Below are 26,228 nucleotides of genomic sequence, written 5' to 3'. Positions count from 1 at the left end.
GTTGACGATTGTGTATGCTCCGGCTCGACGTTGGACTTGTCTTGCTTCTGTTTCGTCAGCCGGCAAATCTTGGTTTACTAGGAACTTGAGGATGGACTGAGCCCATGGTGGAGCCGCGACTGCTTCTACTGCCAATGTGGCCACCGCCACCAGGGTGGGCGGGCTGGGTGGTGAGGTGCTGGAGTCGGCCGCCGGCTGTTGTGCTGGTGCAGTCCCCGGGCCGGCTACCGCAGCCCCCGAGCCGGGTGCGGCAGTCCCCGAGCCGGCTGCCGAAGTCCCTGAGCCGGTTGCCGAAGTCCCCGGGCCGGCTTCCGAAGTCCCCGAGCCGGCTGCCGAAGTCCCCGAGCCGGCTGCCGAAGTCGCCGGGCCGGCTACGGGAGTCTTGGGGTCGCCTACTTGGTTCTTCGAGCCGGGCCCGGCCGCATCGGCGTCAGGCGGCACGAAGATGGAATCGGACTCTGGAGATGGCTTGATGGACGGCTTGAGGAGGCATTGTAGAGCGACGCCGGTTGGAATTGCTTGCCGAGTGGAGCCTATTCGAGCCAGGGCATCAGCTGGCTCGTTGTCGGCTCGCGGTACATGGAGGAACTCGCATCCTTCAAAGTCGCCATAACATAGGATCCGACGAGTTGTTGAACCAGGAAGCGGTAGCTCGCCATATTCGCGTCCTTGGCGTCCCAGTCGCCGGATGATTGTTGGACCACCAGGTCCGAGTCGCCATAACATAGGATCCGACGAATGCCAAGCTCTTTGGCAAGCCGGAGCCCGTGTATGAGCGCCTCGTACTCGGCCACGTTGTTGGAGGCGGCGAAGTGGATCTGCAGCGTGTATCTGAGCTTGTCGCCTTTGGGAGAGGTAAGGACGATGCCGGCTCCCAAGCCGGTGCGCATCTTGGACCTGTCGAAGTGCATGCACCAATGGGTGGAGTCGGGAGCCGGCGGCAGGTACTGGGTCTCAGCCCAGTCGACGAGGAAGTCGGCCAGTGCTTGGGACTTGATGGCGGTGCGGGGCTGGTAGAAGATCGTGTAGGGGGCCAGCTCGATGGCCCATTTCGCCACCCGGCCGGATGCATCCCGGCTGCCTATGATCTCGGCCAGCGGGGCGGTGCACACGACCGTGATGGGATGCTCTTGGAAGTAGGGCTTCAGCTTCTTGGCAGTGAAGTACACGCCGTAACACATCTTTTGGTAGTGCGGGTAGTTCTGCTTTGAGGCGGACAACACCTCGCTCAAATAATACACCGGCCTCTGGACCGGCTGGGCTCGGCCTTCTTCTGGGCGCTAGACTACGATGACGGTGCTGACCACCCGGCTGGTTGCGGCGATGTAGAGGAGCATGGGCTCTTTCTCAGTCGGCGCCGCCAGAACGGGTGGCGTGGCCAGCATCTTCGTCAGCTCGTGAAAAGCTTGGTCGGCCTGGTCGTACCATTCGAAGTGAGTGCTCTTCTTCATGAGGCGGTAGAGGGGGAGAGCTTTCTCTCCGAGCCGGCTGATGAAGCGGTTCAAGGAGGCCAAGCACCCGGTGAACTTCTGAATGTCTCGAAGCTTGGTGGGGATCGCCATTCTCTCGATGGCCTTGATCTTCACCGGGTTGCATTCGATGCCGCGTTCTGAGACCAGGAAGCCTAGGAGCTGGCCGGCTGGCACTCCGAACATGCATTTCTCGGGGTTAAGCTTGATTTGGAACCGGCGTAGGTTCTCAAATGTTTCCTTGAGGTCTCCCAGCAAGGTGCCGCGCTTCTCTGTCTTCACCACGATGTCGTCCACGTAAACGTGAGCGTTCCTGCCGAGCTGCTTGAGGAGGCACTTCTGCATGCAACGCTGAAAAGTGGCACCGGCATTTCTCAAGCCGAATGTCATAGTCAAGTAGAAGAAGGCTCCAAATGGCGTGATGAAGGTGGTCTTCAGGTGGTCGTCCGGATCCAGCTTTATCTGGTGATATCTGGAGTAAGCATCCAAGAAACTCAATAGCTCGCATCCGGCTGTGGAGTCTATCACTTGGTCAATCCTTGGCAGAGCAAAGGGATCTTTGGGGCAGGCCTTGTTGAGGCTCGTGTAGTCTATACACATGCGCCACTTGTTATTCTTCTTCAGTATGAGGATCGGGTTGGCGAGCCACTCTAGAAAGAAAACTTCCATGATGAAGCCGGCCGCCAAGAGCCGGGCTATCTCCTCCCCTACAATTCTGCGTTTCTCCTCCGACAGTCGGCGAAGGGGTTGTTTGACTGGCTTTGCGTCTTCTCGAACGTGTAGTTTGTGCTCGGCGAATTTCCTCGGAACACCCGGCATGTCCTTGGGGGACCATGCGAAGATGTCCCGATTCTCACGGAGGAAATCGGCGAGCTCGCCTTCCTATTTGCTGTTCAGGTTTGCCCCGATGACGGGAAACCTCTCTGGATGCTCGGGGTCAAGAGGTATCTTCTTCGTCTCCTTGGCCGGCTGGGAAGATCCTTGAGCATCATGCTCCTTGGGGTCGGGGGACACGGCCGACTGCTTGCCGGCTATGGCCATGACTCGGTCCAACATCTTCTTTTCTTCGGCAATCACAAGGGACTCGGCCAACCGGCTGCTGGCTGCTGCGCACTCGGACGACTTCTTGTAATCACCGGCTACAGTGATGACGCCTTTGGTGCTTGGTATTTTCATCTTGAGGTATGCATAGTGGGGGACTACCATGAATTTGGCCAAGGCAGGTCGGCCAAGCAACGCGTGGTAAGGGCTTTCCAGGTCCACCACTTCAAACCAGATCGCTTCCCGGTGGAAATGCTCCTTGTCCCCAAAAAGTACATCAATCTTGATCTTGCCAATGGGGGCGCAGGACAGGCCGGGTACGATGCCATGAAACACTGTCCGAGTAAGCATGAGCTGCTTCGTCTTGACGTTTAGCTTCTCCAGGGTGTCACGGTACAGGATGTTGATGCTGCTCCCGCCGTCTATCAACACACGGGAGAAGCGGGCGGCGCGTCTGTCCGTTGCAAGGGTGGCTTCCAGGACCAAAGCATAAGAGCCGGGAGACGGCATCACCTCCAGATGGTCGGCCCGGCTCCAGCTAATGGACTTTTCCGACCAATGCATGTGTCCGGCAGGGTTGGCAGCGACCACGCTGACTTCTTGGTGCTCTCGGCGTTTGCTGCGCCGGTCTTCGGGTTGGCTTGTAAAGACGATGTAGGTTGCTTGCTCGTCAGGGAACTCGTCATGCACGGCTCCGACTGCGGGCCGGGCTGCCGAAGGCGGCGGAGGCGGAGGCGGCGGGCCGGCAGGCGGGGGTGGCGCGAGCCCTTCGCCTTTAAAGATTCGGGAGCCAATGGCACTTCCGGGTTGTGTGGTTGGACGGCTTCGCGCCGCTGTGGAACTTGCACGGGGCGTCGAGAGTCTGCTCGTAGGAGAAGGCAGGCTGCCAAGCCGGCCTGCCGCCCTTGGGCTTCTTGGGTGCGGGCTGCCCCTTAGGCGGCACGTCTTCAACTGTGGCCACCTGCCGACTGGCGGGAGGCGGCGCGGGGCCCTTGCGCTTGTGGTCGTTCGAGTGGGGGCATTGGCCGGAATCCCCAGCCGACGTCTTGGGCGCCGGGTTAAGTACTTTCCCGGACGCGTCTACCCGAAGCTCGGTCTTCATCGAGGAGTTGGCGGTAGCATACTTGTCCGCTATGTCCAGAAGCTCGTCGAGAGTAGTCGGCTCATCGCAGAGGAGCTTGTGCTTGAGGAGGGTGCCTTCTCGGCATCCGGCCGTGAAGTATTCTATGGCTTGCACCTCGTGCACCCCCTCGCAAGAATTGTATAGCTCGGCCCAACGCGTGAGGTAATCGCGAGTGGACTCGGTGGGGCCTTGTACGCACAAGGAGAGCTGTCTGGGCTTGGGAGCCCGCTTGTAGGTGCTGGTGAAGTTGCGGATGAAGGCTTCTGTGAAATCTAGCCAGCTGTTGATGCCACGCGGCTTGAGGCTGTTGAGCCAGGTATGCGCCGTGCCTTGCAGCATGAGGGGCACGTACATCACGGCAACGCGCCGGTTGCCGTTGGCTATGCTAACCGTCATGGAGTAGTCGATCAACCAATCTTCCGGCTTCACGGAGCTGTCGTACTTGGGCGTGTCTCTGGGGAGCGAGAACCCTTTGGGAAAGGGCTCGTTGCGGATGCAGGGGCCGAAACAAGGCGGGCTGACATCATCTTCTTCTTCCAACGCCAGGGATCGCGCCAGGCGGTCGATCCGATGGCGGGCGTCGTTCTCGCCGACTCCTTCGCGGCGGCCTAGCCGGCCGCTGAGAGTCGGGTGCGCCACTGGTGGTGGGGCGGGATATCTCTCTCCACGGGGCGGAGGCGGAGGCGGGTCGCCCCGCCATTCCATGGCTCGGGGATGACCGTCCACGTCTCGCTCGATGGAGATCCGGGTCCGGCTGCGGCTAGCAGCCGGCTCCTTCTCGCGTCGCGCGCGGGTGTTGCTCGTAGTCGGTGTCCGGGACGTCGCGCCGTGTTCTCGGCGCGGGGGAGGGCTTTCCGCGCGGGCGTCGGCTTCGTGTCACTGCGCGGCTGCGTCAATCAATTGCTGGATGTGCCGGGTCATGTGGGGGAGGTCTTCGGCCTCCAAGCCGTCCAACTCGTCTACGGCCGCCTGGGCGGCACGCAGGTTCTCGAGCGGAGTGGCATAGACCAGGCGATCGACTCCCAGCGTGTCGGCGATGACGGCGCCGCGTTGCTTGACAAGGCCAGTCCGGCTTGGCCCGCCCGGGGCCGGCGTGCCGAAGGCGGCGCGGTTAGCTTCGCGCTGGTAGGCCTCAGTGAGGCGTCTTACGGAAGCCAGCCTCCGGCCCTCCGCGAGGAGGGCGAGGCGGCGTGCCTCCAGCGCTTCATCGTCGGCATCAGCCGGGAGGGGGGTGGACAAGTCATGGGCCACCGCGTGCGGGGTGTCGTGGGCGCTCTCACCGGCCGGGCCGCCGTGGTCGACAACCATCAGTTCGGTGGTGACAGCGTCGCAGCCGTCGGCTCAGGGAAGCGGGTCATTGTAGATCGTGACGTTGGTGGGGAAGGTGTCGTAGGAGGCCGTGTCGGAGTCGACAGGCATCGGGTCGGTGGAGCCAACCGACTCCAGGTCCACAGCGGGCTCGCTGGAGACATGGAGCTGGCCGAGAAGGTTGGCGAGGTGGTCGGTGCCCGCATCGGAGGCGAGCTCGTCAGAGATGAGGGTTTCATCGAGGAGGTCGGCGAGGCTGCTCGCCGCGCAGACGCTGGTGACGCCTTGCAGCGCGTCGTGGCAAGCGCCATCGGGTGAGCCGGGCTGGCTACGCTCGCTGGGGAGGAAGAGGGTTCCCGTCCAGAACAGGTCTCCGGACGACGGTGCACCTGGCCCCACGGTGGGCGCCAAATGTCGGGTGGTGGGTGCGACATATGCCAATGGGTGGCTTATCATTGTGGGAGCCAGTAAGACATCGCCGGTGCCTGGAAACGGGATAAGGCGAAGACATGCACGCCGACGGATCTTACCCAGCTTCGGGGCTCTCCGTGGAGATAACACCCCTACTGCTGCTCTGCGGGGTCTCCGCATGATCACTAGGTGAACAAGTAGCTACACAACGCTCCTGGAGCTATTTGGTGGGAGGAGGAAGAAGGGCACGGCTAGCCCACTTCTTCTCCTTGTGTGGTGTCTAGAACTAGCAGGGGGTCGACCCTTTGCATGGGTGCCCCGGGGGGTTTATATAGGCCTACCCCCCGGGGGTACAATGGTAATCCGACTGGGCGCGGGGCCCAGCCGTCTGTGACTACACTCGCCGGCTTCTGCGCCGGCTGCTGGGGCCCGCTGACTGGTGGGTCCCGCCGGCTGCCGGCCCCTTGGCCGACAGGCAGGTCCCACTGTCCAGGGCCTGGTCCGCGGCTGGTTAATGTGGCTTCATCTTGGTGACGTAGGCTTCGTCGTGGTAGGCGCGGCTACAGTGCCGCCGTTCGTCTGGCGGTCGCTGTAGCCTCACCGTGTCTTGTCCCCTTAATGGGGCGTCTCCTTCAAGGGAGGCGGCTAGCCGACTGCGGGGGGCTGGCTCCGTCCCGAGCCGACTGGTTGGAGGCGTGCCCGCCTTCGGGCGTCTCTCTGCCCGAAGGGGCCCACCGTCTGTGGGCCACGCTGGCGGCCCGTTGTGGGCGACGCCAAGGTCAACATGGCAACAGTGCCGTGCCGGACGGGTCATGCCTACCCCGTACAGCGCACTGTGCCAGGCGTGCTCTGGGATTCGGGGGTGGCAGGCTTCACTGTAGCCACGCCCTGTCGCACCGCCGTCAGGTGGGTGCAAACTTTGTGGGTACGGTCTTGACCACTTTATGGGAGCCGGCTTCTTGGAGTCGGCCTTCTCATGGCCGGCTTCTTGAAGTCGGCCCTCCCACGGCTTTCTTCATGAGGGCTGAAGTCGGACCGCCTTCCGGAAGCCGGCCTGGGTGGCAGCCAGCAAGGGGAAGGCGGCTCCATGTCTTGGATTCTTGAGAGCCGGACGGGCTCGTAATTTTTTCAAAAGGGCCAGGGGAAGCCGGCTAGGCTATCCATGGCTATTTACTCCGACAGGAACCCCTTCACATTTCGCCTTGAATAAAACTCCTCCAGCAAGGCCCAGCCTTGGTTTTTCCATTTGCCACCTGGCCTTTTTTCCTTGGGTTCTGCAGACTCAAGGGTCATCTTTATTTTAACCCCTCGGGCCAGTGCGTCTCTAAGTGTTGGTCCAACCTGAGCGATGTCCGGCGCCCCCTGGGCAACCCGGGTTTATGCCAACCCGGTGTCCTGCTCATCCGGTGTGCCCTGAGAACGAGATATGTGCAGCTCCTATCGGGATTTGTCGGCACATCTGGGTGGCTTTGCTGGTCTTGTTTTACCATTGTCGAGATGTCTTATAACCGGGATTCCGAGTCTGATCGGGTCTTCCTGGGGGAAGGAATATCCTTCGTTGACCGTGACAGCTTGTGATGGGCTAAGTTGGGACACCCCTGCAGGGTTTTGAACTTTCGAAAGCCGTGCCCGCGGTTATGGGCAGATGGGAATTTGTTAATATCCGGTTGTAGAAAACTTGACACTTAACTTAATTAAAATGCATCAACCGCGTGTGTAGCCGTGATGGTCTCTTTCCGGCGGAGTCCGGGAAGTGAACACGACGTTGGAGTTATGCTTGGACATAAGTAGTTTCAAGATTACTTCTTGATCACTTCTAGTTCACGAACGTGCTTTGCTTCTCTTCTTGCTCTCTTTTGCATAAGTTAGCCACCATATATGCTAGTGCTTGCTGCAGCTCCACCTCTCATACCTTTTACCTACCCATAAGCTTAAATAGCCTTCATCGCGAGGGTGTGAGATTGCTGAGTCCCTGTGACTCACAGATTACTTCCAAAACCAGTTTGCAGGTGCCGATGATACCGTGCAGGTGACGCAACCGAGCTCAAGGAGGAGCTCGATGAAGATCGTGTCCGTTATGTTGTTACGTTTCCAGTTGATCAGTAGTGGAGCCCAGTTGGAGCGATCGGGGATCTATGCATTAGGGGTGGTCTTCTTTTATTTTGGTTCCGTAGTCGGACCTTGATTGTATCTGTATGATGTAATGCTTTATTCTTGTATTGTGTGAAGTGGCGATTGTAAGCCAACTCTGTATCTCTTTCTTATTCAGTACATGGGATGTGTTAAGATTACCCCTCTTGCGACATGCCTACAATGCGGTTATGCCTCTAAGTCATGCTCCGACACGTCAGAGATATAGCCGCATCGTGGGTGTTACACCCCGTCATCCAGATCCGGCGGCGGTAGTACCTTCAACCCACACAACTCTAAAAGATAGCCATCTAAGCGCTGCTTCCGCGGTGAACTTGCGGCCCCGCACCCTTACGTTAGACACTAGCCAACCGGCAGCCTAGGAGTTCTGCCGCCTCGAGGGGTGCTGCTTCCCATTGGGAATCGATTGGCCCAGAATAAAAATTCAGACAACTGACGCCTAAATAAAGTGATTTGAGATGAGGGTGCAACCTATCTGGTGGCATGGTGAAGTAGGCAGGTCCAGCTGACGAGTCGGTGAGGCCGGCGCGGTTGCGGTCGCGACCGGCGGCAGGGAAAGAGCGATGTCGCGACGGTCGACGGCTACGCGGAAGCCGCGCCAGGACTCTGGACGGATCCGAAGTTGGAGCCGCTCCGGCGCCGTGAACAACAGCGGGGGTGAATCGGCTCCGGTACGGTTCACGCGGCCGTCGTCGAGGCAGCACCAGCATCACGGAGTAAGAGGCACACGGCCCAGTGCACGACGGCAAATGGACAGCATCTTCGGCATTAGGGAGGAGGGCAGCTGTGAAATTGGTGCGGTGGGGGTGCCATGGAGGTCGGGCTGAGGTTTCGCGGCTCGGGAGAAGGGAGCTTCCCGGGGAGAAGGTGATTTGGCGCCCACGAGGGGGGCGGGCGGGGGGGGGGGCTGTGGGGAATTGGGAGGGGAGTGGAACCATGTCTTACAGACGCATTTGTCTGAAATGTGAGGGGGAGTTACAGTTCTACCCTTGCCTATAGGCTTCTCGGCTTGGGTCTGTGTACTGAGGGTCGGGGATAGTAGAGTAACTTTGCTTCTCCCCAAATAGTGGGCGGGAGCGATTTCGGGCGAGGAGGGCATGTGTTGAACTATAGTGGGCGTCAGCGATTTCGAGCGAGGAGAGCGTGTTTTGAAATAGTGGGCGCGAGCTATTTCGGGCGAGGAGAGCGTGTTTTGCCGACCATGGTTTATGAATTATTCGGCACATGCCATTTCGGCCGAGGAGAAGGCGCGCTTGGATGAAGTTACGAACCTACCCTCGATGTACAACGGGCCAATTGATGTGTGTCCCACATAGGACGATTTCGCGTCTCCCATTTATTTGCTCGGTCGAGTTCCACCGAGCAAAGAGGATGTTTAACAGTTCATTCAAATTTTGGGAGAACGAGCATCCACGTCTACCTTACCAAGTCGATTCGGATCAATTTTTCAAATATTAGCTTGCCACTTCTTTTTTAGATGGAGAGATGATGCTCGGGAGTAATGTGTTTTTACATGCTCGTTGCTAGCGATTTACTATATGACAAATAGTTGACCCACTCAAAAACGCGAATCAAACCCAAAATTAAATATCTCGATTCAATGAAATAGCTTGTTCAGTAGGTCAAAATAGTGAACTAAATACAAAATTGAACACCTCAATCGAGTAGCATGTTGTACAGTATTATAGTACTCCATGAACATGTTGAAAGTCAAATTAATGAACTTGTTTGATATACGCATATATCCGTTCATGTGTGGATTGCAGACAACATGTTCTCCAATTTAAATATTTGAATGCAAGTTTATATCGAAACATGGTTTACATCAGTCTTTGATGCATAAAATGCGACCTCCGCATCTCCCGGACTCCTATTCTCTGTCTCTGTCTCTCTCTCGCCGACAATCTTCAATTCTGTCGCACGCATCCAACACAAAAACCTTGTTGGTCCCTCTCCCTTTCTCTCCATCTCTCTCTCTCTCTCTCTGTGTGTGTGGGGGGGGGGTCTTTCTAGTTCGCATGCATATATACACCATCTATAGGTCTCTCTCGCACACTATGTATGATACTCTAGCTAGTCCAAGCTAGATATCTTGGGTGCACTCATCATACGCACACAAATTCCTTGGCTCTTTGCCCATAACTCTCTCACGCACCACTATGTTGTCTCGAAGCTCTTCCCCCCTCTCTCAAACTCTCCATCCACCTGGGTCACATATACACATGCATATCTCACTCGCACTCGATAGGCCCATCTAAAACTCTATCTCTCCCCCTCATTCTCTCTCCATCTCACACGCGCACACACACAATCTCATGCCCAGCTAGCCAAGTATGATGGTCTCTCACTCAATTGTAGGCACACGCAGTCCCCCCTATATGTATATGACTAGCTAATCTTAGTCTCCATCACAAACACGTGCATGGTCTATCTCGATTTCTCTCGAGGCATCTTTCTATCTCGCACGCACTCCCTCGATCTCCCACCCATATAGTCCCCTCACGATCTCGACGGGATCTCTTTATCACAAACACACCCTCCCTCCCTCCCCATGTGTCCATGCCATCCATGTGTCCCTCTCGACCTTTGTTCCTTGTTGGCCAGACCTCTATTGGACATGTGCTACAGGGGTGTCTCTCTCCATTGCAAACAATCACACACTAGCTATCTTCGTGTATCTCCTCGCCTCGCTTTTCCATCTCGGAGATGCATGCGTGATATGTTCGCATAAGAAACGAAAAAACACACACTCTCTCTAATTTATCGTTTGTTGTCACTTTCTCTTTCACACACATACTCTTTTTGCAGACTTACTCATTCTCCTTCACACGCACTTGATCTGTCTCGACTGAGGCACTCTCCTCAGTCCATAGCATATAGATTTATTGAAAAGTCAAACATCACAAAGTTTGACCATGTACGTGGAGAAAAAGAATTACATCTATTACGGCAACACATATACCATTAGATTCACCATGAGATGTAGCTTTGTATGATGTATCTTTGGTATTGTAGATATAAATAACATTTGCATAAACCTGATTAAAGTTTCCAAAGTTTGACTTCTAAAAAATTTACATGCACTGCATTATTGAGCGGATGAAATATCTCTTTCCCCCTCTCAGCTATCTGACGCACCACTCAGCCTTATCGGGGCTCCTCAATCTCTCTCAAACTTTATTGGTCAGTTTGGTTCGTGACCTGACCCTCATGCCTTGATGGCCGGTACTGCCTGGTGTGGACGTGAGATGTAAAATATTTCTGCCTGGCCAGGCTTGTGTGGTGCTGAAGCATTTCGTTCATGCCTGGGCCAGGCAAAGCATCAACGTCCCATCAATCAATCCATGCATCAATTAGTTAATGCTAATATCCATCCATGTTGCTGTTAGCCTCGTGGCCACACGATCAGGCACGGCCAGGCGTTAGAAATCGGTCGCCTGGGCCAGGCTACTTGCAGTGTGTGGAGTTCAGCCAGGCTAATTAAAGTGCAAGGGAACCCAGGCCAGGCAGGCTTTCTTTTTCACAGGGTAGCAACCAAACAAGCGTGCATGAAATCCAGCCACAACCCCAGGCCAGGCAAAAGATGCTCAGGACGCAAGCCAAACTGGTCTTATATCTTCCTGGTCCACACATACACATGTCTCGCTCGCGCTATACAGATAGACCCATCCAACACTCTCGACCCTTGTTCTCTCTACATGTGACACGCACCCCCTAAGTACCATAATCCCTCACTCCATCATAGGCGCAAGCACTCCCCCCTCCTAAGTATGATTATCTCTTACTAGCCATCAGGAACACACGTATTGTCTCCTTCCATCCATACGTCTATCTCGATATCTCTCGGGGCATCTTCTATCGCGCACACACCTTGTCACTAGATCTCCCACCCATGTAGTCCCATCATGATCTCCAGGGGATCTCTCTATGACAAACAGACACTCTCTCCTCCCCATGTCTGCATTTTCTCCGTACGTCTCTCTCGACCTCTCTCCCTTGTTTGTCAGACCCCTCTTGGCCACGTGCTAGGGGTCTTGCTCTCTCGGTTCCAAACAACCACACACTATCTCCCCACCTTGCCTCCATTGTCGAAGATGCATGTGTGATATGTTTGCATAAGACATGCATGCTTTTTCTCTACTTTTATCATGTGTTGTCCATGTCTCTTTCACACACGCACACACACTTTTTTCACTCTCTCTCTCTCTCTCTCTCTCTCTAGTTTCGGACTCTGTCACGTCCATAAGCATATGGATGTTTTGAAAAGTCAAACCTCAGAAAAGTTTGACCAGGTATATGTGGAGAAAAACATTTACATCTGGAACGATCATTAGATTCATCACAACATGTACTTACTTCATACTATCATTTATCTTTGGTATTGTAGATATAAGTAATTTCTTTATAAACTTGGTCAAAGTTTCAAACATTTGACTTAAAAAAATGTTGGAACTACATTATCTAACGGAGGGAGTAGCTCTTTCTCTCTCTCTCTCTGCTATCTCTCACGGGCCTCCCCTCTCACTCGAACTCTCTATACCGACAGATTATACACTCACTATGTCAGCGTATAGCTCCGTATATTGTTTAGTTGATCGGTCAACCAATCCACATGCTGCCTTGTCAGCTCGTGTTCTGTATCTTCGTGTGCTGGCCCATGTGGCAGTGGGTGAAAATAAGTAAACTAGAGGCCCATCTGACACGCGGTGAAGTAAACAAAGTTGAAACCACTCGGGGTAGCACCCCTCACGCTAGTAAATTGAGGGCGCATTGAGGAAAAACTTCTTGCGCACGAAGGACGCACTCGCGAACAATTCACCACTACGCGGCGGCATGCACAGAAGGACGCACTCGCGCACACCCAGCACACAACACACACAAGCACACGAGTACACCGGCGTCGCCGCTGGTTGAGATGGACAGTGAGGCAGCCAACAAGCGGAGGCGGCTCGAGCCAAAACCGCATCCGGCGAGCTTGGACTTGATCAGCAGCCTCCCCGATGACATGCTTCTCGTCATCATCGGCCTCCTCCCCACAAAATCTGCGTGCGGACCGCCCTGCTCTCCCGGCGGTGGCGCCCCCTCTGGCGCTGTGGCCCCTCAACCTCACCGTCGATAGCTGCCTCTGCGACGGGTATTGCAAACGCATGGCCGCAGTCTCCAAGATCCTTTCATCGCACCCTGGGCCAGCCAGACGCCTTGACATCTACATGTTCAGTACCAACTGCAAGGTCCAACCCAAGTTCGACGAGTGGTTCTTATCCCCCGCCCTAGATCAGCTCGGGGAGTTCAGCTTTGAAGCTGGACGATGTCGCTCTCTGCCGCTGTCCGCGCTCCGCCTCACGCCAACGATGTGCCGCGCCAGTTTCAGCTCCTGCTATCTTCCCCAGATTAATGCTGCGCCCGCCCTTCTTCTCCCTCAACTCAAGCAGCTCGACCTCTTCGATGTTGTCATCTCGAAGAAGGCTATGGAGCACCTGCTCCGCAGCTGTACTACGCTAGAGTACCTTCGTTTTGAGCAGATCCACGGGTTCATTAGCCTTCACATCGCCTCGACGAATCTCCGATGGATTTATGTGTCTTGCTGGCCCCGTAACAAGACATCAATTGGGAAGAGATCACTCCAGCTGTTCCATGTTATGGTCATTGAGAATGCGCCTTTCCTTGAGAGATTGCTTGTATCGGATCTAGAAGGTCCAACAAAAATCAGGGTCATTGACGCGTCGAAATTGACAGCGTTGGTGTACAAGTATGCCAAATTCTCCGAACTCTTTATTGGATCCGTAATCATTCTGGTACATCACTCATCTTCTTCTCCGTCTTCTTGAAATTCACATTTTTTTAATTTCTTCTTGATGTATTTACGACCGTCTTCCAGAAAATGATCCCCACAAGCTTGACCCAGTCCATGCACACAGTGAAGATCTTAGCACTAAAATCTATCGGCCCCAATCTGGATCAAGTTGTTGGATTCCTTACGTGCTTTCCGTGCACGGAGAAGCTACTCATCAGGTGAAACTTCTTTCCTATAAGTAAACGGAAATCACAACATAGCTCAATTTTTTCGTAATTTTCCCAAATTACGATGACAAGTGTAGTGTTCAAAACTGCATCTACGCACTGCACCGAAAGAAATGTTTTTAGTATTTTTCTCACGTGATCACCTGCATCGTTTTTATGCTATACTACTATAGTATCCTAGGCTAGTCTTAGTGGAAAGTAACTTAGACTACTCTAGTAACTCTATGGTTACCCTAAGAGCAAGTACTACCTCCGTCCTGGTTTACTCTTCCAATTTTGTAGTATCAAAATTTGACCATAGATTTAACTGACAAAATGTTAATGCATGTCACTAAGAACTATATCATTGAATTCGTATTTGAACATAATTTCAAATGGTGTAATTTTTAGTGACATGCATTGGCATTTTCTTAGGTAAATCTATGGTCAAAATTTTATAATAAATACGAGGTAGTATTACATCCGTCCCAAAATTCTTGCCTTACATTTGTTTAGATACGGATGTATCTAACACTAAAATGTAACTAGATACATCTGTATTTAGACAAATTTAAGACAAGAATTTTGGGACGGAGGGAGTACAAAAGTGGGCTATGTAGGCCAAAACATGTGCCAAATTCACTTGTGATACATTTGGCATCGATGCCCCTCCATTGCTCACCTGGTGCCCCAATCTGGATCACCTACTTTGCTCCGGTGCCAAATTAACTCACGCAATGAAAAACACTGCATGGGAGAGAGAGGACTGAGGCAATAAAAACACTTGTTTGGGAGAGTGAGAGGCTGGTGTAGTTGGTTTGATTGATTTGTTTATACATGTGGGTCTCCGTGCACAGCGGTGCCAACTCTCTCACATCGCGAGAGCGGTGCCAAAATCTTTTGATTTCACATCGATGCGTATTATGTGGCATACTTTTGCAAAATATGGCATCGGCCACATAGTGGAAGGCAACAAATGCCCAAGCTCTTCACGTGCTCCTAGTTAAATGAGAGGAAACAGAAAGAGAGAGAGAGAGAGAGAGAGAGAAAATATCACTAGCTAGCCAACCCTATCGTATGGGCGAATGATATTGGTACCTCTTGATGACACGGCAATCTTATGTAGCCAGCTGCTCTAATATGTTCTCTTCTTTTGCAAATAAAAAAGACCCGAAAGTGAAAAATGTGCTACACTATAACAATCTCATCGAATGCCTTGATCTCCATCTTACAGAAATTGATTTGATCGACTACCGAGGCAGCACATCTGAGATCAAATTGTCCAGGTTCTTTGTTCTAAAGGCAAGTGTGCTCAAGGTAATAAGCCTAAATGCAATGCACGGGCACCTACGCACGGGAAATTATGTCGAACAGGGTAGTTGTAAGCATGCTAGCTCTACAACCATGATGATAGTGACTGCAGACGGTGAGGCTGACTATGGTATGCCGAACACGGCGCCTATACTCAGGTGTCATCTCTGGCACAGGGTCTTGTCACTTCACTGTGAGGAGTAGCACGTAATAATTTGACCAACGGGTAGTACAGTGCTAGTACTCCTACTACTACATTGGTACTAGTACTACTGCTAGTATTAGTAGCACCACCATCTGGATTTAGGAGTACTACCACGTCCATCTGGATTTTAGTATTTGACTAGCAATATCTAGTAATGCATGTCACAAAAAATGTACTACTCCCTCTGTAAATAAATACATGGTGTTTTATTCCTATCGGCGAGAGAACTTAATGTTTTTTGCTAACTAGAGTACTAATAGGATTACATCCAATGAACTAAACACGGCATGTCATGTTTGGTAGTCTCAAGTCATTGAAAGCATGCACGGTCCACATCTCTCATTGGTTGCTATGTCACGAAATAAGAAACAAGGAGGGAGTTAATGTACCGTGCCTAAGTATTTTGGGATTATTTGGTTTTCGTAAGGTGACTTACACAACATTTTTGTTTACATGCATTAACATTTTATTAGTTAAATCAAAGGTCAAAACTTGGCGCAAAATGCAAAGGGGACCAATAAACCAGTAAACATCAAACTTCTCTCGTTTGGCCCCAATTAGAGGTCCGGTGAGATGACTATACTGCACCGGCACGGAGGGGGACGCAACTTCATTGACTTACGGCAACTGCCTTTGGGTGAATGACCCGTGGGCCCAGGGGGTGGCTGGCCCACCTATCATACAGCCAAAGGCAGGTGCCGTAGAGGGCCGAGGAGTAGTACGAAATCCTATGCACCTACGCACGCGAACCAAGGGCAAGAGTGATCACTCGAATCGCAAGATCAGTTCACTAGAAGCTAAGCTAGACCCATGGAGGCGATGAGCGCGAGCATTAGCCGGCTGTGCCAGATGGTCCACGACGCCGGCCTGCGGCCTGGCACCGAGGAACGTCTCCAGGTAGTATTGCTTGAGGCCGCCAGGGCGAGGGGCCGCTTGGACGACAGCTTCGTCTCCTTGTTCGACAAGGTCCTCGTCAGTTTCCTCGACAAGTTCACCGTTGTCAAGAAGCTTGCAGACGACTTTGACGTAAGCCTCCAGCCGATGCGCCCAGGCTCTACGATGCCCGCCACCCTCAACGGCCACTATGGTGACAACCTCTTCGATGCACTGGTGCCCCTACGACTCCCCGCCGTCGCGCCGGAGAATGTCCACCTCGAGGTCGCGCTCGCCGCGCAGCGCCTGGCGTAGCAATACACCATTGACATAATCACCCACGTCTACGCGCAAATCATCCACAAGGACTACTACATGCAAGAGGAGGACGATAGAACGCTGGCCTTCTTGGACCGCAGGGCAACCTTGGACGACACTGTTCAGAAGCACGTTGAGCTCGCCGCCAACGCCGCTGCTCCTCACACGTCGGTTGATGACCTGGCGCACTAGGGCGTGAGGATGTCGTTGATGGATCCGTATGTATTTTCTATCTTTCCGTCAAATCCATGTAGTTGTATATGATACTACAGTAATTATCTTACCTTTCGCATCAACTTCATAATTTTCGTACGTACTCCATGCATGAACGGCGCCAGAACCAAACTTCTCATTACTCTAGGCAAAATCGTTATTTTCTATCTATTGGTCGCGCCATGGAGCAGAACCAAATTTTACAAGTTACGAGTTCAAAAGGAAAAGCCCGCCGTGTTCGCTTCGCACCCCCACACGGTTGGTCCGGCACGCCGCTCAAGCGGGAATGCGTGCAGTGTTGCATTTTCACTTACAAGTGGGACCGCAGTTGAGCAAACCGACTATCGGCAAACCCCCACCACGCCCACCGCGCGATGGCTGAGAAAACAGGAGGGAGAAGAGATGGCTGTAGCATGGACTCCAAGAAAATTGGTGTCGGATGGGACTCGTGTGGGTGACGTGTGACGTACTGCTAGACGTGAATGCTATTTATGGCCCATTCCACCCCACTATATCGAGCCTATATCGAGGTACATAGAACAAATTTCCTGCAGTCCGTGCTCAGCCCTCCTCTATCTCTCTTCTCAGCCAGCCAGCGGACGCGCAGAGCCCATCATCTGTTTGCTCACATGCGGCCCCACATGTCAGTGAAAACGCAAGAGGACCCACCGAACCTGCACATCTTTCACCTGGACGTGCTGGTGATGAAAAACAAATCCAATAAAAATCTTCGGTGGCCGCTTTTGGAGTTACTGAAGAGTAGTAAGATTCTATTTACAGTTTAACCCAAGATGCACATCTCGTGGCTTCAACTACCACTCTATTTTCTTTCATGACATGACCTGGATGCTGGATGTCCCACGTGTCGGCAAAAGGAGGAAGAACCCGACCAAATCTTCGGTTGTGCTCTCGGATTAGACTAGTTGTGCTAACTTAAAAATTTTATTGTGTACTCCCTCCGTTCCAAAATACTTGACTTCCATTTGTCCAAAAATGGATGTACCTATATACTAAAACATGTCTAGATACATGTATATTTTGACAAATAGAAGGCATGTATTGTGCAACGGAGGGAGTAGAATGGATGCAAGTTTTTGTATTGGGAAGAAGAGTACATCCATATATTGATAGAGCACAATTTAGTAGATGTTCTATCACTTTTAGCTAGCACAGAGGCTAGAGATGAGATTAGTGACTTGTTGATACTCCTACTAGAATAGAGGCTAGACATGAGACTAGATGCGAGGAAGCAACGTCTACTTCTTTACACTCGAAGAAGAAAGAAGCACGCAAGATCGAGCCTCCGCAGATCAACAATGAATGCATCGAGAAGGCACTAATCCAACTTACAGGAGTAGTAAAATGTATTCTTGTGGTTCTTGTTTTCTTTGGTCTTGCTTTTCTAGTCAAAATTATCATTGGAGTTCGTGCAAAATGGAGGTCCGTTTGGGGTCGTGTGTTGGAGTTGGCCTTACAAGTGGGACCGCAGTTAAGGAAACCGACTATCGGCAAACCCCCACCTCGCCCGCCGCGCGATGGCTGAAGTTAGAGAAACGACGAGGTTGAAGAGATAGCTCTAGCACGGACTCCAAGAAATAATATGGTGTCAGATGGATGTCGTGGTGGTGGCGTGTGTCGTACTCCTGGACGTGAATGCTTGTTTTGGCCCATGCCACCCTACTACTCCTAGTATATAGTACTAGTATCGAGGATTCGAGGTGCTGGTTACGTACAGCGAACACATTAACATATGGCTACAGTAAAAACACCCGCCCGACGCATGAAGCATGTGAAGCTAGTACAAATAGTGTACTACTATTGTTGACTGGCCTCATCTGATAACCTATTGCAATGCACGTACAATTATGTATTCGGAAAATATTTTTTGCCTCGTCGCACCACTCACTCAGAGAAGCGACTCGAAAGCCATTCATAAATTTAGTAAGTTTATCACAGGCATATCATTTTATTACATACAATAGGTCATCAACCCACATCGACAACGAGGATACATTATAAATACTAAAGTTTTCACCACACAACAAATAACAAGCAATGAAATGAACTTCAACTCAACCATTCCTCGGTGTTGGAAACGCTTGCTTTGAACCACAAGTGATTCTCTAGGACGGGCCATCGATTGTCGATCTGGAAACCAACACAGGACTGATCATCCAGGCTGAAGCGGCCTACTATATCAGTACCAGGGTAGGTAACCACCCAAATGTCCGAGGTATAGACACAGTTGCTTCTCATAAATGGTACTAGTAACGTTGTGTCAACAGCAGTTGGATCGCCTTTCACCATCATCGGATAGTTTTGTCCAAGGAAGAGCGAGTTTTCTCCAGGACTATCAATTCTGTACCAGGGAGAAGGAGTTGGCGCTAGCACACTAGTATCCATCCCGAATACCATGCAACGGGTGTTGGAATAGGTCCGGAGAGTGCGACCATGGGAGACTACACCTGCTTCTTTTGCAGTAACATCATCAGTGGGCTGTATACACCCAAGAAGGGGTGATCCATCAGAATTAGTTGCCAGGCGCCACAGAGTATATGGGCGCTGCTCATCCTCATGCTCGTGATCATCACCATCGTCATCTCCCCCTTGGTTATAAAATTTTTCAAGTATAGGTGGTGGGATGTTCACAGGACCTTGGAAACACAAGAAGAAGGTTAATTAGTAAAGGGAAACTTGCTAACCCACATGCATGTGGATGAAACAATTATAATTACGGTGGAAAAAAATGTACCGAAACTAAGAGGATCCCATGCAAAAACAGTGCCACGAGTGGTGGCAGCGAACACAAGGCCCTCGTATTGAATTGCATCACAATACTCATCCGTGTACAGAAACTGATTTTTGAGCAATATCCATCGAGTCGAACCACCAAGGACGGCAACAAGCTTGTCGAAGATAGCAACAACTTGATAGTTGTTGTAATTCCAAGAGCGGTTGGGAACTCGACAAATTGCTATCTTCTGTAGAAGACAGTCACCATGATCGTATTTGAACATGCGTACAATACCGGTGTGCTCAACCTCTGGGCAGTCTGCTGAGATTTTTGGAAGTAGAACCCGGTCATGAGTGTACACATTCACAAGTTCCCACTCGTAGTTGGACCCAATGTAAACAACCCAATCTCCATTTGCGCCCGCCCAAGCCTTGCCCTCAAGCGATGGCATCTTAACATCATACGTATCATTATCAAGCGGCATCAACTGGCACAGTGCGAGGCCTCCATCGTGCCGGCGCCAGTCATCAGGGTCACGGCGAAGAAGATAGGGGAGATCAAACCGCTCATTGACTCTTGGGTTCTTTGTAATGATGTTATTAGTTGAGTCGAGAATGGGCTTGAACGAACCTGCCATGCTAGCCGAGGTGATGACGTTGCACCGATCAATGAGTTCCTCCACCACGTCATCTTTCAAATCGGGGCAAGAATAACGGGGTCGTTTCCATCCTGTTCCCTCCATGGAGAAGACGATCGAACAGTGGCAGAAGAAAGGGTGAAGGGCTGAAGGAAAATGGAGGAGGGAGAGGAAGAGCGTGCGACAGCAGTTCCAAATCGAGAGGAAAAGGCGAAGAGTCGGTGGACGGTTGCGAGTTTGCCACGGTACACGAAGAGGCGCCCTGGCCTACACGTCCATTCAGAAATACTCCTACTACTCGCCGTCATCTCACTGATATGTTGGAACGGGACCACATGTCAACGAAACATGGTGTGTAATTTCTCGTGCAAAATGCGATCTGGCCGCGTTGGCCCGAGGTGCCGCATTAGTTATCGACCTTTATTTTTTTTAATGGCGTGACGATCAGTTTTGAAGCACGACTAACTGGTACAGTACGCAGAGAAAATATAAACTACTCTACCACTACTCCATCTCCAGTACTAGTAGTACAAAAAATATATATAGGCTAGAGCTTGAGCGCTTTCTTGCTAAGGGCAGCCCACTTGCTTCTCACACTACCACCCTCTCTCCAGATATAAAAAAGACGGCCCCTCTCTCCCTCCTCACTGGTGGTCACAGATCCGCCGGGGAAGAAAAGGACGTGCAGCGTTGACGCACTCGTCGTCGGCGAGCGAGGTCACGCACTAACGACAAGGCCGTCCTCTTAGACCTAGCGCCCGCGTGGGATGGCCTCCGTCCCCAAGCTCGCTGACGTAGTGTGTGCGGAGGACGACGACCACGAGCGAAGCCACTTCCCGCCGACCCTCGGGTATGCTACCTCTTTTCGAACCATAACCTTGTTCTATTGCCCCATCTGCCACGTCGTTGCATGTGGATCTTTTTCCACTCCACCATCTTCCAAATTTGCTATCCTCTGCTCTGCTCGCCATGCAGACGAAAACCATAATTTGCACTATTAAAGGAAACCCTACTTCATGCAGACTAATCCATGTCTGGTGTAGGGCATATTTATCCCTAAGGTGTTTTGGTGATTGATGACAATTCTTTGCGGACTAATCGTGTGCCTTGAGTTTCCCAGACGTTTCATCGCTAGGTACAAGACGGTTTGCTGCCCCTCGAAGACTATTGAAGACGGCGTTCTTTCTACATTTCTTTCTGGTGGATTTGAGTCGTAGGAAAGCCGTACTATTAAGAGGGGGTTCGCGTCGGAAAGGTTCGGGTGGAATCATCACGTACATGTTTTCTTCCTTGTCCCCTCCTTTCCCCTGCACTTTGGAGCATCCTCCGTTTATCCTCTTTGCCTTGTCCTGGCTGATGTTGATGGGTTTGCGGTAGTACTACAACTTGGAGCGGTAGTACCGCAGGCACCCGCGGTAGTACCGCAGGTGCCCATGGTAGTAGCGCTCCTCTGGAGTCATAGTACCGTGGCCCCCTAGGCCAAGTACCGCTCCATCGCGGTAGTAGGGGCGGATGTAATTTTTTACATCCACACCACCGCGGTAGTACCGCATCCCTTGCGCGGTAGTACCGTGCGCGGCCTGGCTCAGCTGCCAGGCGGTAGTACCGCTCCTCTGCGGTAGTACTGTGTCGGATTTTTGCTTCGTCCGTTTTCCAGCGGAAGTAGGCACGGATGTATTTTTATTCATCCACGCTCTTCCCAGGCTAGGGTTTTCCTGCCTTGTGGTAGTACCGCAAGGGCGAGCGGTAGTACCGCGCCTGCGGCAGTACCATCCTCAGCCCTTGTGCTACATGTCTACCCTAGCCACTATTGCTGCTATGGTAGTACCGTGGTTCCTCACGGTAGTACCGCTTGTCGGGAGCGGAAGTACCGCATGGCCTTGCGGTAGTACCGCTTATCAAGAGCGGTAGTACCACGAGTCGCGGGCTGGTTAAGTGGATAACGATTGGATTTTGTCTATAGCTATAAAAGGGGTGTCTTCTTCCTCTAGTTGACCACCTCTTCCAACCCCAAGCTCCATTGTTGCTCCAAGCTCCATTTTCGCCCGATCTCACTCCCTAGCCAATCAAACTTGTTGATTTGCTCAGGAGTGGTTGAGAAGGCCCCGATCTACACTTCCACCAAGAGAAATTTGATTCCCCCCACTAATCCCTTGCGGATCTTGTTACTCTTGGGTGTTTGAGCACCCTAGACGGTTGAGATCACTTCGGATCCATAGTCCATTGTGGTGAAGCTTCGTGGTGTCGTTGGGAGCCTCCAATTGAGTTGTGGAGATTGCCCCAACCTTGTTTGTAAAGGTTCGGTCGCCGCCTCCAAGGACACCAATAGTGGAATCACGGCATCTCGCATTGTGTGAGGGCATGAGGAGAATACGGTGGCCCTAGTGGCTTCTTGCGGAGCATTGTGCCTCCACACCGCTCCAACGGAGACGTACTTCCGCTCAAAAGGGAAGTAACTTCGGTAACACATCCTCGTCTCCACCGGCTCCACTCTTGGTTATCTCGTGCCTTTACTTGTGCAAGCTTATTTGTGATATATCTCTTGCTTGTTTGTGTACCTATATTTGTTGCATCATATAGGTTGCTCACCTAGTTGCATTTCTAGACAACCTACTTTGATGCAAAGTTTAAATTGTTAAAGAAAAGTGAAAAATTGTTAGTTGCCTATTCACCCCCCCTCTAGTCAACTATATCGATCCTTTCAATTGGTATCAGAGCCTTGTCTCTTTATTAAGGACTTTACCGTCCGAAGAGTATGGTTGACGTCGTAGAAGGTGAGGAGGAGCACTCCGGTGCAAATCCGGTATCTTCTACGGGAGATGGGGGAACCGCGGTCTCTCGTGAGGAGTTCAATGTGGCCTTGGACACATTGAAAACCTCCATGATGACCGAGGTCAAAAGCATGTTTAAAGATTTCTTAGAAGTGCTTAAACTTTCCACCGCACCGTTGAAAGTGGGTGATCCCGTCAACAAGGTGACGGATGCTACCCCCGACAAGGGGGAAGCTACTAGCGAGAAAGCCCTTCCTACTAGTGGTAAGTGTGGCACCGGAATCTTTGCCCATGTGGAACCTCCACTTGTCTATGGTGGACCTCTCCCTTCCACTCATTTGAATCATGCTGGGCCGGCCCCTAAGATTGAGAAGAATGTAGAATTTGGTTCTTGGGTCTATCGTTTTAAGCGTCATTTAAATCATGTGAACACTAACCTTTGGAGAATCATTGAAGAAGGTTTCTATCCGCATGACCGAAGCAACTTCACTCCTAGAGAAGCCGTGGATAATCAATTCAATGAGAATGCTCTCTTCATCATTCAATAAGCAATCCCACCCGAAGACCTTCCTCATCCCCGGCCTTACTCCTTGGCCAAAGATGCTTGGCGCCAAGTGGTTTCCCTCTACGGGGGAAGCGCAAGCATTCAACGCTCCAACTATGAAGTGGTGCAAGATGAAGCCGATGAGTTTGCAATGAAAGAAGATGAAGAACCTTGTGAGCACTATCGGAGGGTAACTAAACTCGCGGTCTCGCTCCGAGATCATGGAAGCAAGGACACGGATGACAATTGGATTAAGCGCAAATTCCTCAAGGCAATGATGCCCTACCACAAAGCCATGTCCTCTGTCATTCGTTAAAGGCAGGACTTCCACACCTTGTCCTCAAGTGATGTGTTGGATGAGTTCGTTGCTATGAGCATCTTGGACAAGACCGCCGACAATGCTATACTTCGCTCTCAAAGAGTAAAGAAACCCAACCTTGCTCTAAAGGCCAAGGTTAGTATGGAGGAAGAGCATGAAGAGGAAGAAGAGGAGAGCAACCTCGAAGATACGAAGTATGCCTATCATGAACACATGGCCCTTGCTTCAAGGCAATTTTGGATCAAGAAGAACTCAAGGCCCAACATCAACAAGAACAATTCAAGTGGCGCAAAGGGCAAGCAACGAGTGAGGACTTGTTTCAATTGTGGTAATGTAAGCCACTTTGTTGCGGAATGCCCTTATGAGAAGAGGGAAGACAATGGTGGAAAGCTCATCCGAAAGGACAAGGCCAAGTCGTTCCCCAACAAGAGCAACTTCACCAAGAAGACTCCTCCCAAGGCATTGGTGGTACAAGAAGAGTACAATGAGGATGATGACGATGATGAAGATGGTGAGTCGGTTGCCATGGCCTCCGTTGCCATTGCGACGACCCCATGGGTGTCTCTCTTCGACTCACCCAATGAGAGCATCGCTGCCAAGTGCCTCATGGCTAAAGCCACCAACAAGGTAACCCCCAACATCAAAACTACCATCGTTAATCATCCTTCTTCAATGGATAGCATTGATGAACATGAGGGAACTAATGCAGAGGTGAATGAGTTTGAGGCCTTTATGGGTAAACTCAAGGGTAAATCCAAGAAGCACTTTGTTGCTCTCTTGGAACAACTTGGTGAAGCCAATGACACCATCGAGGCTCATGAAGATACCATCTCTAAGATGGAGGGGCATAGTCGTGACTATGCCGATGAGATTTTGGATCTTTCCAATGCTCTTGAGGAAGAGCGTGGTATTCGTTTGGCTCTTGAGGAGTCTCACAACAATGATCATGCTAAATTAAATAAAGATCTTGATCATGCTCTTGTTGTTTCTCGTGTGCTAAACTCCGAGAAGGCAAAGCTTGGGGTTGATCTTGCTAGACTCAAAGAGGAGTTTGACATTCTCGACAAGGCTCACAAAGTCCTGAAGGGTGTTCATGCTACCCTCAAGGAGTCTCATGATCAACTCCAAGTGAAGCTAACCAAGGGGAAATCCACATTTCCTCGTATGCTATTAATTGATAATGCAAATGCTACTAACCCTTGTTGTGAGCATGTGCATCTTATTGAGGAGAATTTTAAGTTGAAGGAGCAACTTGAGAAAGGCCTTGTGTCATGCATACAAGGGGAGAAGGACCTAAACGACCTTTTGAGAAATCAAAAGGAAGTTGTGACCAAGGACGGGATTGGGTTCGCACCCAACCCCAAGAACAAGAAGAAGGGTAACTAGACCAAACGACCTCCTCCTCTCAAGAAAACTTTTGTGAAGGAGGGAGAGAGTGCTTCCAAGGAGAAGAAGAACAATGCGAAGGGTGGCGGTGTCAAAAAGGGCAATGGCACCCCTCCCAACAAAGCCGGCGACTTTAATCCTTCTTATGTGTTATGTCATGCTAGTGATGGGCATGTCTATGCCAAATTTGTTGGTTCTCCTCATGAGTACATTGAATGGTCTATTTGGGTTCCTAAGACCCTTGTTACTAACATCAAAGGACCCATTACAAAATGGGTACCTAAAACCAGGCATTGATCTCTTGTAGGTGTTTGCTTCCGGTGGGGGATCATGGTTGCTCGATAGTGGAGCTACAAATCATATGACTGGAAGCAAGGACTTGGTGGTGGACGTGCACAAGATTCCATCTATGCCCACCAATGTCGAGTGGGGTGATGCCTCATCTTCTAAGGTATTGGGACTTGGCAAGGTTGTCATCTCTCATGATCTCATGATTGAGAAGGTCATGCTTCTTGAGTCCATTGCATACAATTTACTTTCCGTTCATCAACTTGCAATCATGGGCTTTGCCACTTTCTTTGATGTTGATACAGTGGCCCTCTTGTGGAGCAAGACTCTTAAAGTAGCCTTTGTTGGGCATGTCGAGAACAGTCTATATGTGATTAACTTTTCGGAGCGACCCACTAAGACTGCGACATGCCTAATGGCTAAAGTTGATGTGGGATGGCTTTGGCATCGCCGTTTAGCCCATGTCAATATGAGATCTTTGCAAAGTCTTCTCAAGGGGGACCATGTCCATGGACTAACAAATGTTAGTTTTGCTAAAGATCATGCTTGCAGTGCTTGTATCGAAGGAAAGCTTCATGAGAAGTCTCACCCTCCCACGACTATCATTTACTCAAAGAGGCCTTTGGAGCTCCTTCACTTGGATCTCTTTGGGCCTCCATCCTTTGATAGTCTTGGGGGTAGGAAGTATTGCTTGGTGATTGTGGATGACTACTCAAGATATACTTGGGTGTATTTCTTCAAGAGGAAGAGCGAGACCCAACAAACCGTCATTGACTTTGCAAATGAAGCACAACGTCAACACAATGCAAAGATCTTGACAATAAGAAGTGACAACGGCACCGAGTTCAAGAACTACACCTTGGATGAGTTTCTTAGTGATGAGGGTATCAAGCATCAATATTCCGCACCCTACACCCCTCAACAAAACGATGTTGCGGAGAGGAAGAACCAGACGTTGATGGATGCGGCAAGGACCATGATGGCGGAGTTCAAGTCTCCGTACAAGTTTTGGGCCGAAGCCATTAACACCGCGTGTCATGCATCCAATCGGCTCTACCTCCGCAAGGGCTTGAACAAGACTCCATATGAGATACTCACCGGTAACAAGCCCAACCTCAAGTAATTT

Source organism: Triticum urartu, chromosome 3 (assembly GCF_003073215.2).
Source record: "Triticum urartu cultivar G1812 chromosome 3, Tu2.1, whole genome shotgun sequence".
Lineage (NCBI taxonomy): Eukaryota > Viridiplantae > Streptophyta > Magnoliopsida > Poales > Poaceae > Triticum > Triticum urartu.
The sequence above is the reverse complement of the archived record's forward strand: the minus strand, read 5'-3'. Positions refer to the sequence as shown.